The following is an 18,217-nucleotide window of genomic DNA, read 5'->3' as shown; positions in this document are numbered from 1 at the left end:
CTGTTTGAAGGCCATCCTTTTAAATTGACACCATATACCAGACCATTTGATTATTTAAAAAAAAGCCTTCGACCAGTTAAATGTTTTTATAATATATTTTAAAAAAACATCTTTTATTAAACATAAGCTTGGCAAAACAAGTGTTCTATCGTAGAGCATCATCGTTATACAAATGTCCATAACATTTTACATTTTCAGTTTTCATTATATTATAAACTTGCTTCAACAGGTACTTGTCAGTCCTGCTTACAGTTTAACATTCTCTTGAGCCCTTTTCTTAGTCTCATTTAAACTTCTCAGTTAGTCTCACTGTTCCTGCTACTATGGTTCCACAATCGCCTGGATCTCAGTGTCCTCTTTAAGCCAACCATCTGCCCCAAATTTTGACCCATTTCTTTTGGCGTCCCCTATTTTGATGCACTACTATTTCAGTTGCGCAGCAAAAGCGTAAATCCTCTTTTCATTCAGTAACTCCTGGTGATTGGGTTGCCCCCCATTTCCGTGCTATGTTCCTTTTGGCTACCACAGCAGCTATCTTAAGCCATAGTGCTGTGTATTTAGGTTATCCGTTTTCATCTTCTACACATATTATGGGCTATTTAGCCTCCCTCTGGACTTTCTGGCCTACTACTTCAGCCATTACCTGCATGGTTGTTTCCCAGTATTGCAGAAAATTAGGACAGACCCACAGCGTGTGGAAAAATGTGCCAGTTTCCCCACATTCCCGGATGCATTGGTCATGATCACTGCAGCCTATTCAGTGGAGAAGTACCCTTGGGGTGTAAGATCTGTATAGGATTCGTAACTGTATAAGGCGAAAGTGCGCTCTTATTACAACCTGTCTAGGGCTATGTATAGCCTCTGTCCAGTCATCGTCTTCCAGTGTGCCTAGATCCGTTTTCCAAGACTGTTGTAGGCAGTGGCGGCCTGCATGACAAGCGCGAGGGACAGGATCCGTGGGGGAGAGGTAGCGTAATGGAAAATTACAACACTTACCTTGCCTTTGGTCCTGCCGCCGAGTCTCTGCTTCTTGCTCCTGCTCTCATCATGGGACAGGAAGTCAAGCTCACCTGACCAATTACAACGCTGCAATGCAGCATTGTGATTGGTAGGCACCCAGGCTCCCTTGACCAATCACAATGCTGCAATACAGTGTTGTAATTGGTTTCGAGCGTCCTGCTGGGACGCTCAATCAGGAAATGGGAACCTGGGCTTGTTCTCCAAGCAGGCTATAATGCAGCCTGTATGGAGAACGGGGAAAGTGCGCATGACTGGTTTGAGCCGACCAAACATTCATTGTGCACTTAGAAGTGGGCAAACGACTCCTCTCCTCTCCTACCCTGCTCCATGTGAGCAGGGCAGCACCGCCCACCCTCAAAGGAAGGAAACATAAAATGATAATAACCTTTCCTTTATACTGCTCAAAGGAGTGGGGTGGCGCTCCTCCGCCATAGCGGAGGAGCCGCCACTGCTCGTAGGGTTCCTAACGTTTTTACTACTATAAATATTGTGATGGAACACATGGAGACCTATTCATGTACAACCTGGAGAATGTCTAATAGGGCTATTCACTACCTATAAGAGGTAAAGTTGCCTAAGAGAGCCCTGTGTTTTAGTGAAAGTGATGCTGCAGGATAAGTAATAATGGGGAACAACAGAATAAATGTTACAATTTGAAAGAAAAGTCGTAAAATACCATATGTATTGGAAGTGGAGATCAGCTGGACGTAGGCCGTGCAGGATTGTGGTAGGTAAAGTCATGGCAGCATCTCAATCTGCCCAAAGTCTTGTTCACCTGAATATCCAAGTTGCAGGAAGGAATCTTTAACTTAACTTTGAAATAATCTTTAACTTAACTTTGAAATTTGGCTCCTCTTAAATGCGTCTTCTGTGTGAACTTAAATATAAAATGTACAAATGTATTTAAAAATAGATGTAGGATTCAGCCCAGGCATGTCTGTCTCAGTATGTTTAGTATTTGTGATAGTTTGTACTGGATTTTTACCATTAGATGTCTGTGATAGATTTATCACTGACTCTAAGAGATGGAAATGCCAGAAGTTGCTTTGCGATTCCATTCAGTACTTCTTTCTTATGTACAGTTCCTTCTGAACAAAACGTATCATGGATGAAAGAGCAGAGAGCTTCAAAACAGTTCTATGTTTATAACCAGCACTATAGAATTTCAAAATGCAGTACTCCAGAAACTGGGCCTAAGTCGCCCAGAGCTCCCCATCCACAGGCTGTCTGTGCTTCTTCCCTAAATTCTTTCTCCCCAACTGATGAAGGCAGATGAAACTGTTTTTTTACTCTTTTAAAGGCAGTATGGGTGCGTTTCTCTCTGGTGGACTTTTTCTGCTTGCATGTTTAACTGCTTGATGCATGCCTCCCTATTTCGTTCCCTTTGTGCACTAGGCACTTGTAGATTGACCTGTAACATTTTACTTATCTATTCCTATTGATGTAAATTACTAAAACACTTCATTGGAAGATCTTTAGAAGAAGATGTTCTATCACAATACTAGAAGAATGACTCTGTTATCTCTCGCAAGGAAAAGCTCAATGTATGTGCAAATTTGTTTTGTGTATCAAACCTCCCTTGTCCATGAAAACTAGTTGAAAAGGTCGCACTATTTCAACTGCTCATATGTGTTTGGGAAAAGAGCATCTTGGATACAATGCAAGCCGATCACTTCAATTTAGGTCTCTTGAAAATGTCACCAGATGTTTAGGTGTTGGATTGATAATGTTGTTCAATCTTTCTTGAGCCTTCCGCATAGTCGACCATACCACACTAGCTAAACAAGAGGAAATAAATAGTGGAGGAAGGGCATTGGACTGCATTAAGCATTCGAGAGCTCAGCTGTCGTGTGCCACAAGGATCTGTGCAGATCCGTTACTTTCTTAATTGTGCATCTTACCGTTGTTGAATCGACTAAGATCCTCCGGGGTCCAGTTTTAGTATTACACAGACAGCACCCAGGTAATCCTCCATTTACATTCAGAGTATGCGGGCTAAAATAAATACTCCTTGATCACTGTGTGTCCAGCATCACCAAACCATTAGATGTGCCAAAGGAAATCTTACTGGGATTACCGGAGGCAGTCCAGTACCCGTTTTGAAACATCTTGGGGGTTTGAGAAAGCCGGTCCAGGTAGGGTTTTTTCCACTTGAAGATGATTACACTTAATTTTCCTTTACTAACTTTTCAGCAACCAGTTCATGTGATGCTGGCCATAGTTGCATCACAACTGGATTATTATAGTAGTGTATACTCAAGGCTCTTGGACCTTTTGTTATCCAGACATCCTTGAACGCAGCATGCAGCAGTCCAAACTCGAATGCAGTTTAGGAAGACTTTTCCCAGCTTTTGATGCACTTCCCTGTGATGAAGTGGGTAACCTTTAAGTCCCTATATATTGTTATGTCTCTCTAAGAAGGATTCCCGAATTTACAGAAACATGTAGGTGGTACACGCCTAAATTAACCCTGAGATTGAGGAACCTTGCACTAGAAAAAATCCCATAGCTCAGGCAATCTAGATGTCATGGATGTGCTTTGGGTTTTCTGACTCCCAGAACTTGCAGTGAATTACCCTTAAATGTAGGATTAAAAGAGAGCTTCCAGAGTTACAGAAAACTCTTAAGTTACTGAAAACGTGATTGTTTGGGAGTGTCCCATCAGGAGGGGAGTTATGCAATAGGTCTTGCTTTTGATTAAGTTAAGCCATTTGCTTTGCTAATGGTATTGTATAGCAACGCAAATGGCTTTAACTTTATGAAAGGTGAGACCTAATGTTAGTCAGTGTCAGTCAGTCATTGTCAATCATTGTCAGTCAGTCAGTGTCAGTATGTCAGTGTCAGTCATGTCAGTGTCAGTCAGTCAGTTAGTCAGTTTCATTCAGTGTCAGTCCGTCAGTATCAGTCCGTCAGTGTCAGTCAGCCAGTGTCTGTCAGTCAGTCAGTTTGTCAGTCAGTTTCATTCAGTGTCAGTCAGTCAGGGTCTGTAAGTCATAGTCAGTGTCAGTCATTCAGTGTCTGTCAGTCAGGGTCAGCCAGTGTCAGTCAGCCAGTGTCTGTCAGTCAGGTTCAGTCAGTCGGAGTAAGTCAGTCAGTGTCAGTCAGAGCCAGTCAGTATGTCAATGTCAGTCACTGTCAGTATGTCAGTGTCAGTACGTCAGTGTCAGTCAGTTTCATTCAGTGTCAGTCAGTCAGTCATTGTCAGTCAGTGTCTGTCAGTCATAGTCAGTCATTGTCAGTCAGTTAGTCAGTGTCTGTCAGTCAGTCATTGTCAGTCATTGTCAGTCAGTGTCTGTCAGCCAGTCATTGTCAGTCAGTCAGTGTCTGTTAGTCAGTGTCTGTCGGTCAGTCAGTGTCTGTCTCTCAGTCAGTGTCTGTCTCTCAGTCAGTGTCTGTCTGTCAGTCAGTGTCTGTCTCTCAGTCAGTGTCTGTCTGTCAATCAGTGTCTGTCTGTCAATCAGTGTCTGTCTGTCAGTCAGTGTTTGTCAGTCAGTCAGTGTCAGTCAGTATGTCAGTGTCAGTCAGTCAGTGTCAGTCAGTCAGTCAGTCATTGTCAGTCAGTCATTGTCAGTCAGTGTCAGTCAGTCAGTCAGTGTGTCAGTCGGTGTCTGTCAATCAGTGTCTGTCAGTCAGTGTATCAGTCAGTCAGTGTCTGTCAGTCAGTCAGTCATTGTCAGTCAGTCATTGTCAGTCAGTCATTGTCAGTCAGTCATTGTCAGTCAGTCAGTGTCTGTCAGTCAGTCAGTCAATCAGTGTCATTCAGTCAGTGTATCAGTCAATGTCTGTCAATCAGTGTCTTTCAGTCAGTGTCTGTCAGTCAGTCAGTGTCTGTCAGTCAGTGTCTGTCAGTCAGTGTCTGTCAGTCAGTGTCTGTCAGTCAGTCAGTGTGCCAGTCAGTGTCTGTCAGTCAGTGTCTGTCAGTCAGTGTATCAGTCAGTGTCTGTCAGTCTGTGTCTGTCAGCTAGGATCAATCAGTCAGTCAGAGTCAGTCAGTGTCTGTCAGTCAGTGTCTGTCAGTCAGTGTCTGTCAGTCAGAGTCTGTCAGTCAGAGTCTGTCAGTCAGAGTCTGTCAGTCAGAGTCTGTCAGTCAGTTAGTGTCTGTCTGTCAGTCAGTGTCTGTCTGTCAGTCAGTGTCTGTCAGTCAGTCAGTCAATCAGTGTCATTCAGTCAGTGTATCAGTCAGTGTCTGTCAATCAGTGTCTTTCAGTCAGTGTATGTCAGTCTGTCAGTCAGTCAGTGTCAGTCAGAGCCAGTCAGTATGTCAATGTCAGTCACTGTCAGTATGTCAGTGTCAGTACGTCAGTGTCAGTCAGTCAGTTTCATTCAGTGTCAGTCAGTCAGTCATTGTCAGTCAGTGTCTGTCAGTCATAGTCAGTCAGTTAGTCAGTGTCTGTCAGTCAGTCATTCATTGTCAGTCAGTGTCTGTCAGCCAGTCATTGTCAGTCAGTCAGTGTCTGTTAGTCAGTGTCTGTCGGTCAGTCAGTGTCTGTCAGTCAGTGTCTGTCTGTCAGTCAGTGTCTGTCTCTCAGTCAGTGTCTGTCTGTCAATCAGTGTCTGTCTGTCAGTCAGTGTTTGTCAGTCAGTCTGTCAGTCAGTGTCAGTCAGTATGTCAGTGTCAGTCAGTCATTGTCAGTCAGTCAGTCATTGTCAGTCATTGTCAGTCAGTGTCAGTCAGTCAGTCAGTGTGTCAGTCGTTGTCTGTCAATCAGTGTCTGTCAGTCAGTGTATCAGTCAGTCAGTGTCTGTCAGTCAGTCAGTCATTTTCAGTCAGTCATTGTCAGTCAGTCATTGTCAGTCAGTCATTGTCAGTCAGTCAGTGTCTGTCAGTCAGTCAGTCAATCAGTGTCATTCAGTCAGTGTATCAGTCAGTGTCTGTCAATCAGTGTCTTTCAGTCAGTGTCTGTCAGTCAGTCAGTGTGCCAGTCAGTGTCTGTCAGTCAGTGTATCAGTCAGTGTCTGTCAGTCTGTGTCTGTCAGCCAGGATCAATCAGTCAGTCAGAGTCAGTCAGTGTCAGTCAGTGTCTGTCAGTCAGAGTCTGTCAGTCAGAGTCTGTCAGTCAGAGTCTGTCAGTCAGAGTCTGTCAGTCAGAGTCTGTCAGTAAGTGTCTGTCAGTCAGTTAGTGTCTGTCTGTCAGTCAGTGTCTGTCAGTCAGTGTCTGTCAGTCAGTCAGTCAATCAGTGTCATTCAGTCAGTGTATCAGTCAGTGTCTGTCAATCAGTGTCTTTCAGTCAGTGTCTGTCAGTCAGTCAGTGTCAGTCAGTCAGTGTGTCTCAGTCAGTGTCTGTCAGTCAGTGTCTGTCAGTCAGTGTCTGTCAGTCAGTGTATCAGTCAGTGTCTGTCAGCCAGGATCAATCAGTCAGTCAGAGTCAGTCAGTGTCTGTCAGTCAGTGTCTGTCAGTCAGAGTCTGTCAGTCAGAGTCAGTCAGTCAGAGTCAGTTAGTGTCTGTCAGTCAGTTAGTGTCTGTCAGTCAGTCAGTGTCAGTTAGAGCAGCTCTGCTGACCTGGTTCTCTGGCTCTAAAGCAACTCTGCTGACCTGGTTCTCTGGCTCGAAAGCAGCTCTGCTGACCTGGTTCTCTGGCTCGAAAGCAGCTCTGCTGACCTGGTTTCTCTGTCTCTACAGCAGCTCTGCTGACCTGGTTCTCTTGCTCTAGAGCAGCTCTGCTGACCTGGTTCTTAGGCCCGAGAGCAGCTCTGCTGACCTGGTTCTCTGGCTCTCCAACAGCTCTGCTGACCTGGTTCTCTGGCTCTTAAGAAGCTCTCCTGACCCGGTTCTATGGCTCTAAAGCAGTTCTGCTGATCTGGTTCTCTGGCTCTAGAGCAGCTCTGCGGACCTGGTTCTCTGGCTCTAAAGCAGCTCTGCTGACCTAGTTCTCTACCTCTAAAGCAGCTCTGCTGACCTGGTTCTCTGGCTCTGTTCACCTGGTTCTCTGGCTCTAGAGCAGCTCTCCTGACCTGGTTCTCTGGCTCTAGTACTAACAAAAAAGGGGCTGGCTCCAATCAGTAAGGCTGAGCCTATTGAACACTCTAACAAGGAAGTATGCCAATACTGATATATTCATTTAACACACCTCATGGCAACCAAAGAAGAAAAGAAATTAAAAAATGGGAATTGCTATTTAATAGCTGTTTATTCTTAATTAATTTTGAGAATTCCAAAAGTAACACAAAATACATTGTAAATTGGAAAATTGCAAGCGCAAAGTTGAGAAATAGGACACAAAAAAGGGGGTAAAATCTCAATCACCACTTCAAATATCATACATATCACAGTTATCCCACTCACATTCAAACAGTCAAACAAAAACAATTTCCACAGTCAAGGTGGAACAATAAACACAAATAGAGGAAATATAAACAGTCTGCTCAAGTAGTAGAATTTACACAAGTGCTTTCGATCAATAACCAACTAAAATGGTTATTTTAAAAAACGGTCAGTTATATTCAAAACACAATTTTAGATGAAAAAGTAATATACAGAAAATTCAAGTGCAAAATACGTTAGCTCAAGAACAATACAAAGCAGACTGAAGGGGAAAGGCCTACGCGTTTCGAATCCCTATAATTCAACAAGGGATTCTCCTCAGGGCCAGGGGGCTTTTTGAAAAATAAACAAAAACAAATAACTAAGTAGGAGTTCTTTGTCTAAAGTACAAGAGCACTAACGAGCACTGCTACACCAACAACATCACATAGCTTACCCTCAGTAGTAGATACAAAGTTGAAGGTTCCTACGGGTGTGAGAAAGGAAAAAGGAAAAGACACATGCTTGGTGTCAGTGAGTGGAATTGATCAAAACAGAAGTAACATAAAAAAACATTAAAAAAATATAAAAAACCTGTCACAACACAATAAATTTTCAAAAACTGAAAAGTATATTGTAGTACCTCAGAACAAATGAATAAGCACCAGCTGGGAGGGTGAAGTGTGGTGGTCGACGTGCAATCTAGGGACAAAGGAAGCACGGATTTGTGAAATCAACTCCTAGAGTTGGCGGCAGAATTAAAAACGGGGTGCCCACTAGAGCAAAATATTCTTACCGATTATTCTTAAGGTGGAGGCATGGCCACAAAAAGGGCTGGAAAATACGCTAAGATCAAATCCGGCGTATACAGCTAGAGCGTTATCCTTTGTCCACTCTGGAATAACAAAGGAGAGTGGTATAAGTCCACAGTGGTGTTCATAAACATTCGGGCAAAGTCCACAGATGGACAGAACTGACAGCGCTTACCGGAGCTTAGTTGTAGTCGTCCGATAAATGCAAACGGCGTTCTCAGGGCACTAATCTCTGGCGCATGCGCGGTCAAAGTGAAAACATCGGGCGAGTGAGCTACTGCTTTAAACTCACTGCTAAGTCACGGGACTACCCGCGAGGGAGGCAACAGACAGAAATATAATTCTGTATGACAGGCAATGTTAGGAAAAATAAGCAATGTTAGGAAAAATAAGCATAATCCTCATAAAGGCATGTATTTAATCGAACCTAAGAAAGGGTCAAAGTGCTAGTGCTTCTCAAAATAAAACGCAGCACACAAGCTGCGAGGTGGTCTCAAAAAGAACACTAAAATTTAATTAAGGAGGGAACAAAAGTACGGGAGTGGAAAAGATTCTTCAGAAAACACAGAACGACTTATAATTTATAAATTTCCGACAGCAAAACAACCTACGCTACGACAAATGATGGTCTTAACTCCCATTGTAGGGCACCACAAATGCGGTACATGCCTATGTTGCGACTCCACTATAGAAGGATCTCTATTCCAGCATAATGGCATATCGTGGAAACACGAAACATTCAGCAACTGTAAGTCAAAGTTCGTCGTCTATGGGATCACATGCCCATGTGGACTCTTATATATTGGTAAAACCAATCAAGAGGCCCGCCAGAGAATTTCCCAACATAAATCAAGGATCAAAAACAAAGTGGAAACTGCGCCATTGGTCAATCACTGCAATAGATTGAACCACCAAATCAGTGATCTAAAATGGACCATCATCTCCAAGGTCGAAAAAAACCCACGGGGTGGAGATTGGGATTCCAAACTATCCAAAAGGGAGGCACACCTGATTGTCAAATTTAACACGGCCTCTATAGGTCTTAATGAACTGTCGGAAATATATAAATTATAAGTCGTTCTGTGTTTTCTGAAGAATCTTTTCCACTCCCGTACTTTTGTTCCCTCCTTAATTAAATTTTAGTGTTCTTTTTGAGACCACCTCGCAGCTTGTGTGCTGCGTTTTATTTTGAGAAGCACTAGCACTTTGACCCTTTCTTAGGTTCGATTAAATACATGCCTTTATGAGGATTATGCTTATTTTTCCTAACATTGCTTATTTTTCCTAACATTGCCTGTCATACAGAATTATATTTCTGTCTGTTGCCTCCCTCGCGGGTAGTCCCGTGACTTAGCAGTGAGTTTAAAGCAGTAGCTCACTCGCCCGATGTTTTCACTTTGACCGCGCATGCGCCAGAGATTAGTGCCCTGAGAACGCTGTTTGCATTTATCGGACGACTACAACTTAGCTCCGGTAAGCGCTGTCAGTTCTGTCCATCTGTGGACTTTGCCCGAATGTTTATGAACACCACTGTGGACTTATACCACTCTCCTTTGTTATTCCAGAGTGGACAAAGGATAACGCTCGAGCTGTATACGCCGGATTTGATCTTAGCATATTTTCCAGCCCTTTTTGTGGCCATGCCTCCACCTTAAGAATAATCGGTAAGAATATTTTGCTCTAGTGGGCACCCCGTTTTTAATTCTGCCGCCAACTCTAGGAGTTGATTTCACAAATCCGTGCTTCCTTTGTCCCTAGATTGCACGTCGACCACCAGACTTCACCCTCCCAGCTGGTGCTTATTCATTTGTTCTGAGGTACTACAATATACTTTTCAGTTTTTGAAAATTTATTGTGTTGTGACAGGTTTTTTATATTTTTTTAATGTTTTTTTATGTTACTTCTGTTTTGATCAATTCCACTCACTGACACCAAGCATGTGTCTTTTCCTTTTTCCTTTCTCACACCCGTAGGAACCTTCAACTTTGTATCTACTACTGAGGGTAAGCTATGTGATGTTGTTGGTGTAGCAGTGCTCGTTAGTGCTCTTGTACTTTAGACAAAGAACTCCTACTTAGTTATTTGTTTTTGTTTATTTTTCAAAAAGCCCCCTGGCCCTGAGGAGAATCCCTTGTTGAATTATAGGGATTCGAAACGCGTAGGCCTTTCCCCTTCAGTCTGCTTTGTATTGTTCTTGAGCTAACGTATTTTGCACTTGAATTTTCTGTATATTACTTTTTCATCTAAAATTGTGTTTTGAATATAACTGACCGTTTTTTAAAATAACCATTTTAGTTGGTTATTGATCGAAAGCACTTGTGTAAATTCTACAACTTGAGCAGACTGTTTATATTTCCTCTATTTGTGTTTATTGTTCCACCTTGACTGTGGAAATTGTTTTTGTTTGACTGTTTGAATGTGAGTGGGATAACTGTGATATGTATGATATTTGAAGTGGTGATTGAGATTTTACCCCCTTTTTTGTGTCCTATTTCTCAACTTTGCGCTTGCAATTTTCCAATTTACAATGTATTTTGTGTTACTTTTGGAATTCTCAAAATTAATTAAGAATAAACAGCTATTAAATAGCAATTCCCATTTTTGAATTTCTTTTCTTCTCTGGCTCTAGAGCAGCTCTGCTGACCTGGTTCCCTGGCTCTACAACGGCTCTGCTGACCTGGTTATTTGGCTCTAAAGCAGCTCTGCTCTTCTGTTCTATGGCTCTAAAGCAACTCTGCTGACCTGGTTCTCTGCCTCTAGAGCAGCTCTGCTGACCTGGTTCATAGGCTCTACAGCAGCTCTGCTGACCTGGTTCTCAGACTCTAAAGCAGCTCTGCTCACCTGGTTCTCTGACTCTAGAGCAGCTCTGCTCACCTGGTTCTCTGGCTCTAGAGCAGCTCTGCTGACCTGGTTCTCTGGCTCTAGAGCAGCTCTGCTGACCTGGTTCTCTGGCTCTACAGCAGCTCTGCTGACCTGGTTCTCTGGCTCTAGAGCGGCTCTGCTGACCTGGTTCTCAAGCTCTACAGCAGCTCTGCTGACCTGGTTCTCAGGCTCTTCAGCAGCTCTGCTGACCTGGTTCTCTGACTCTAGAGCAGTTCTGTTGACCTGGTTCTCTGGCTCTAGAGCTAATCTGCTGACCTGGTTCTATGGCTCTAGAGCAGCTCTGCTGACCTGGTTCTCTGGCTCAAGAGCAGCTCTGCCGACCTGGTTCTCTGGCTCTACAGCAACTCTGCTGAGCTGGCTCTCTGGCTCTAGAGCAGCTCTGCTGACCTGGTTCTCTGGCTCTAGAGCAGCTCTGCTGACCTGGTTCTCTGGCTCTAGAGCAGCTCTGCTGGCCTGGTTCTCTGGCTCTAAATCAGCTCTGCTGACCTGGTTCTCTGGCTCTACAGTGGCTCTGTTGACCTGGCTCTCTGGCTCTAGAGCAGCTCTGCTGACCTGGTTGTATGGCTCTAGTGCAGGTCTGCTAACCTGGTTCTCTGGCTCAAGAGCAGCTCTGCTGACCTGGTTCTATTGCTCTACAGCGGCTCTGCTGACCTGGTTCTCTCCCTCTAAAGCAGCTCTGCTGACCTAGTTCTCTGGCTCTAATGGCTCTGACCATTCAAACATACTTCTGTAGTCCAACCCCGCCTCACACGAAATATACTTGTCAGCTCATCATAATTCACAAATGAATGCACAACTAGATTGCTTTAAAGAGCTAAACACCAGAGAGATAAGGTGTGTTGAAGATGAATCAGAATTTCACATTTTGCGAGGGTGGGGGGCTGAAGAAGGAGAGGCTGTCAGCGGCCATTACAAGCATGTGGCCCATGCTGCAAATTAGAAAAAAATTTGATTTGAGTCCTTTAAAGGAAAGTGTTTAAATGCACCCATAAACCATCCAATCCCAGTGGGCGTGCCTAAAAGGAGACAGGGTGGCAACAAGGAATGATTGGCATGCCTTCAGTGCAATCATTGCACTGCTTTAGGCATAATTTGTGACGCCAAACGACACGCACGAATGAAAGCTGGAGGCAGAGCTGGGACGAGGCTTCTGGAATCGTATTGATTCCAAGAAGTCTCGTATGACGAGAGCAGCGCATGTGCTGCTGACGTCAGGCCGAGACCTAAAAATGAAGATGAGTAGCTGCCAATAATGTGAGAATGTCACTTGAAACCTCGTTAGTGGAAAACTGCTTGTTATAGTTCCCCATCTTAATTCTATATGTTGTTGGCTGAAAATTGACAGGGCCAACAAATGAAGTTTATGAATGTATACGTGTCTGTGTGTGCACATGCACATCCTTAGATCTTTGATTGTAGTCCTTTATTATGGAACTGAATTATGTACACCCTCAGACAAAAAGCAGTCTGCACACATTGGGCAAACAATTCCACGAAATTACAAGCTTATATTTCAGAACGTTAAATGTTGTGGCACGCTTGCAAGAAACATGGTAGTATTTTAATATCTGGGGATATTTGTGAAAATCATCAGCTGATGGAACTGCAGAATTTAGCTTATGATTGGAGTACGAGTTATTCAGAAAAAAATATGTAACCTTCCTGTCTCATTTTGCAGCTGTATTGTTAGGCATCTGTATTAAGTGTGCTAATTGGAGGGCATGGCTTAGCTGTCTAACATGGCAGCTGCAGATTAGAGGAGCTCCACAGAGCCTGCATTGGTTGAAGCCGTTTCTCGGGTATTTAGGTCCATATTTGGCATCCCGACTTGTGGATGGAGAGAGAGGCACCAGGACCCAATAGGACTGGATAGACGACAGCCTGCGCTCGTTTGGGTGCTGTGCAGCGGTAGTCCTTGCTCCCACTGGCCATATTGCCGCAGCGTGACTGGGCAATATCGGTTTCCTGGCTCCTGGGAGCACAGCTGGAGAGCACTCGACGGCTACACCTCACCCATCAAACTTCTGCCACAGGCACTGCATAGAGGATGGGAGCAGGGTATGCTGAGCCTGGACAGTACCTACTCCGCCATCGCGGCGAGTGAGCAGAATAGCACACTCCAGAGGGAGCTGGTAATGGCATAGCGAGACTCCGGATCCATCTTCCTATAATGCTGGAATACTGCAGAAATCTCCCTGATGTTAGAAATCTACATTGCCCCATTACCTTCCTTCTTGTACTACAATATTTTCGTAAACCCCAGTCGGCCACAGAGTGATTGCTGAGCTTGTTTAGCCCCATCTCCCTCGTTTTCATTGCTCTACAACAATCAGTGGGGTGACCCTGCTGTTGGTGATGACAGAAACTGAAGATTGCTGAGCACTCGACTTCGACTTGAAGGAACAGACTTTGCTAATAGTCCCCTTAATATTGTCCATGGTGCCACGTCCTATTTAGGCCACTGGTGTCCCCACTGGAAGTGCTTGGTGCAACTGTTGCGCCAAATTGTTGTTCTGTGGTGTGAATGGTCTGCTACTCTATATTGGCTTATACTACTTTGCTGAGCTTGGATGCCTGAACCCCTGCATCCGTGCTCAGTCCAGAATACTTGTGCTGGCTTGACTGCTGAGTGATATTGAATGGGCAAAGCACAGAATAACAGGGAGCTTAAATATGGTCTTGCATTTTAAGATGTAATACTTTATAACTCTGCTGCTTAGTTCAAGAGACGCGTCAGTTGTTTTAGAATTCTTCGAAGAAAGCAACCATACTAAGCATTGCATTAATTGATTTGAAAAGTAATGTTGGAAGATTTCCTTAAGAGTTTTGTTTGATTGCTAATAACTCTTTCCAAATTCCCTGAATACTTTTCATGGCTCTGCTGGTCATCAGCGATACACTTGCATATGGTATCTAAATGGTTTTGTTTCCATACATTAATAACAATTTTTCATCCATCTTGTTACAAAACAAACAAACATAATATAATTTGATCTCCAGGAAGGCCTAGTAAGTGCCCATGATCCCATTCTGCTGGAGCCTGAGTTCTTGTTGGTCAGTTATTCTGAAAGGACTGGTAATTGGATTTTTTAAAATCGTTATAATTTACTGTATTCAACAAGCATGTAAATACTACACCACAGGATAGAATATTTTGACAAATACCCTTTCTCCCAAATAGATCTGTTCCTGATACCTCTAGCAGTTTAGCTGTCTTAATAACCTTTTGGAGAAAAAAACCCAGACAATATTACCATATTACATATCCAAAAGCCACCTTACCCCATATTGCCACTTATCTCACACCCTGTACAGCCTTTATTCTAAAGCCAATACCTTCTTTCCCAGCTTTTATTCACCATACCCCTCCCCAAGAGAATGGTGCGCTCTCTCATTCACTCCTCGAGGCTTCTTATTTTTCCCATTACAGCAGCAGAAGTTCTTCCCTGCTGTTTCTCTCATGAATATATTGCTTTCTTGCCTTAGCTACCCAAGGCTTACACTCTACAGTACCTCCTTTATTCCCACCTTAACAACCATGCCACAACTTTACACCTTCACCTCCCTATTCTACACCATCACATACTCGTTCAAACCACATAGTAAACCACCAACAGCTTGCATCACCATCTATACACTTAGCCTTCTAACTCAACATATAGAAACACTTCTATTCTGTACTTTCACCACCAAATTATCGCACACTATCCTCAAGTACACTCGTGTGCACCTACACATTCAGTACACCTTTCATCACCACCTAAATTGCCTAGTTTATGCACCTAAACCACCACCTATTCTCCTGCACATAGTGTTTTCCTTTTCTACTCATGTAGATTGTTAATTTCTAATGTGACCGCACGATCAGTCACCTTTGTTACACTTCTTTCTTCCCACAATAAAAGTTGCTTTCTCTCATTCACTTCCCCTAAATACTGTCTACTCCACTATCCTGCATTCACAGCGTAGTCCCATAATCCTCTACCAGCAATATCCACCCTACCCACATACACCATCTTTATGAATGCTTAAACCTCCACTACCATTCACACCGTATTGCTACTTACTTTACCTCTTATACCTAGACTCTACACCACCTGTAAACTGCCCTACCAACCGCCCCACTATAGTCATTCTAAACCCCACTACATTCTCACTCCACCTACATCCTGTGTCTACTGAGCCATCACACATATACTTCTCCCCTATAGTGTCACTGTCTGGTCTGTGCCACCACCTGCACCCCCTTAAAACCTCCACACTCCACCACTTCTACCATATGCTATCACCTGTACAGTCATTGCCACCTAACTGTCCATACAGTGCTATAGTCATTTTTATCGATACAAAAGGGGATGATGGACGGAGCGTTTGTACAAATCAAACACTCACCCCCAGTCAACTGATCTGGGTTTAATCCATCACCATTCTTTAGTTCACTCAGCCACCCCAGTTCAGACATGGCTATATGCAAATCAGTCTGACCCTGTGCCTCCTGGGAACAGTCCAGCCCGAACTGCCAAGCCATGTCTTCCCTGGACTGGAAACAAGCATCCTGGGACCGGTTTCGGATTCATAATCCTCATCAGCCAGGCTATCTTGAATCCAGTGGCCAAGTGAACAAGGGACTCACGTCTGAGCATACCCTGCCACACCTAGGGCGAACAAAGCGATACAAAAGGGGATGATGGACGGAGAGTTTGTACAAATCAAACACTCACCCCCAGTCAACTGATCTGGGTTTAATCCATCACCATTCTTTAGTTCACTCAGCCACCCCAGTTCAGACATGGCTATATGCAAATCAGTCTGACCCTGTGCCTCCTGGGAACAGTCCAGCCCGAACTGCCAAGCCATGTCTTCCCTGGACCGGAAACAAGCATCCTGGGACCGGTTTCGGATTCATAATCCTCATCAGCCAGGCTATCTTGAATCCAGTGGCCAAGTGAACAAGGGACTCACGTCTGAGCATACCCTGCCACACCTAGGGCGAACAAAGCGATACAAAAGGGGATGATGGACGGAGCGTTTGTACAAATCAAACACTCACCCCCAGTGAACTGATCTGGGTTTAATCCATCACCATTCTTTAGTTCACTCAGCCACCCCAGTTCAGACATGGCTATATGCAAATCAGTCTGACCCTGTGCCTCCTGGGAACAGTCCAGCCCGAACTGCCAAGCCATGTCTTCCCTGGACCGGAAACAAGCATCCTGGGACCGGTTTCGGATTCATAATCCTCATCAGCCAGGCTATCTTGAATCCAGTGGCCAAGTGAACAAGGGACTCACGTCTGAGCATACCCTGCCACACCTAGGGCGAACAAAGCGATACAAAAGGGGATAATGGACGGAGCGTTTGTACAAATAGTCATTTTTATAGCATCAAAATTCCAATAGTGGACATCCAAGGACTTCATCAGTAAATAATACTGAGAGTGTTCATGAAACAAAATTAGAGGGAAAGCACATGCCGAAATTACTCTAATTATTTTGGTTAAAAAAAAAGAGAAAAACAAAAAATAGACTTTTATAAAAACCTACTTCCTGATCAATTAAGTTAAAAATAGGCACACCTTGAGACATTTTCTAAGAATCTTTACTGTCTACCTGGGGAATGTCAATTGTTATAGCTAGTGGTAGTCTAATAAGAAAGACTCTTGCCACCCAACCCTAAAACTGAAAATTGTAGGGCACATGTATTTCTTCGCTTGAATGTTGCACAATCATTTTTAAAGGGTTTAGAGGAAGGAAAAAATCGGGATTTTATTTTGCTGTTTGAGTTTTTTGTAGGTGGGTCCTCTGCTGGAAAGCCAAGTGGGTGGTGGAGCTTGGGGTAGCCGTTTTCGCTGGTGTTATCCTTTTATCTTTATGGATATAGATAGCGGTGTATTTTGTAGTTTTAATGGTGAGTGCCCTCCTGTCTCTCTTCTCCCTGTTTGTGCTTCTCTGCCTGGTGCAGTTGAGGCCTGCAGTTTATCTGTTAATTTCAATCCTAGTGTTGAATGTTTACTAGAAATTATGTTGGAGATGGAAAGTTTAAGTATATGGCCTTCTTAATGTCATTTATGTTTTAGAGATTCTACTCTGGATGGTGGGGCATATATCGCTTGGTGTTTAAATTCAATTAACAAAATTTGCAGAAAAAAACCATGTTAGGCCCTCTTGGATGAGCCGCTTAGACTTTCTATTTAGTTGTGACTGTCACTATAATAGTGCCTTAAATTAAGGGAGATAGCCAGCAAAGTAATCTGACTGCTTCAGTAGGACTTATTTTTTTTTGCTTAGTCATGGAATTGAAAGCAAGACAATCTCAGATGCTCAAGTAAGTAATAGATAAACAGTATTTACTGCCCGCTGCTGAAAGATCCACAGCTGGAGTAGCTGGAAATGTTTGCTGAAACTCGAATATAGCAGATTTCCTCCAGTCAAATTGTATTCCTTTGGGGTGGTAAAGTGATCAAATTCCAGGAAAGATATGTGTTTATGGTTGCCTATGCTGCATATGATTTCAGGAAACGGTCCAGAAAGGCACAGGCTACACCAGATACTGTGACTAGTTGCCAAGAAGTGATCGACTGAAGGGTAGCCAAGCAAATTGACTCAGCAGGTTGCTACAGTAACCTTTTGACCAGCCATAATTGGATTCTGTAGTTAGAACATTCAGAATGATTGCTGAACAGTTTACAGTTATTCCAAATTTCTAGGACAAAACACACTTTCCTGAACCTCTTTCTACGTTCATGAAGGCATGAAATATGGAACAAAGAGTTGTGATTCTGGTCTGTGTTCTCGCACAGGAATTTGACGCTCATGTTTGCAGATGGGAAGATCCACACTGCATTTCACCTTAAACACAGTGCCTGCTGCACACCACATGTCACAGGTCAAGATTTAGAAGTGAGACCTGCAAGAATGATACAGCTGTTAAAACCAGACAAAAATAAAACAAACCAGTCCCTGGGAGTGCAGAGCAATTGCACCATGCACTCTGTTGACATCTAATGGCTTATGGCGTCATGATCTTCTGACAAGTCCACCAACATCATTAACACAACATAATTATTATCCAGCACTCAAAAAAGCTCACTCTGATTATCTGCAAGGTCTGGCTCCTCATCAGCCTGTATGAACTCCAGGCTTAAAAGAGAACAATAATTAGCTACATTGTAAATACCCTTGTTCTGGATAGAGGGAATGTATTATTATCTTTGTATTCGATATGCTCTGGTAGTGATTGGGCGCAATTATGTTTAAGTG

The 18,217-nt window shown here is 43.5% G+C and overlaps 1 protein-coding gene across 7 annotated transcripts in view; it reads left to right on the top strand.

Moving 5' to 3' along the window:
- Positions 1-18,217, top strand: part of VMP1 (vacuole membrane protein 1) — a 917,545-nt gene that overhangs the window by 668,696 nt on the left and 230,632 nt on the right. The window lies entirely within an intron of this gene.

The sequence above is a fragment of the Lissotriton helveticus genome, chromosome 3_1, assembly GCF_964261635.1.
Source record: "Lissotriton helveticus chromosome 3_1, aLisHel1.1, whole genome shotgun sequence".
NCBI classification, from domain to species: Eukaryota; Metazoa; Chordata; class Amphibia; order Caudata; family Salamandridae; genus Lissotriton; species Lissotriton helveticus.
This window is presented reverse-complemented; position numbering and strand designations above follow the sequence as displayed.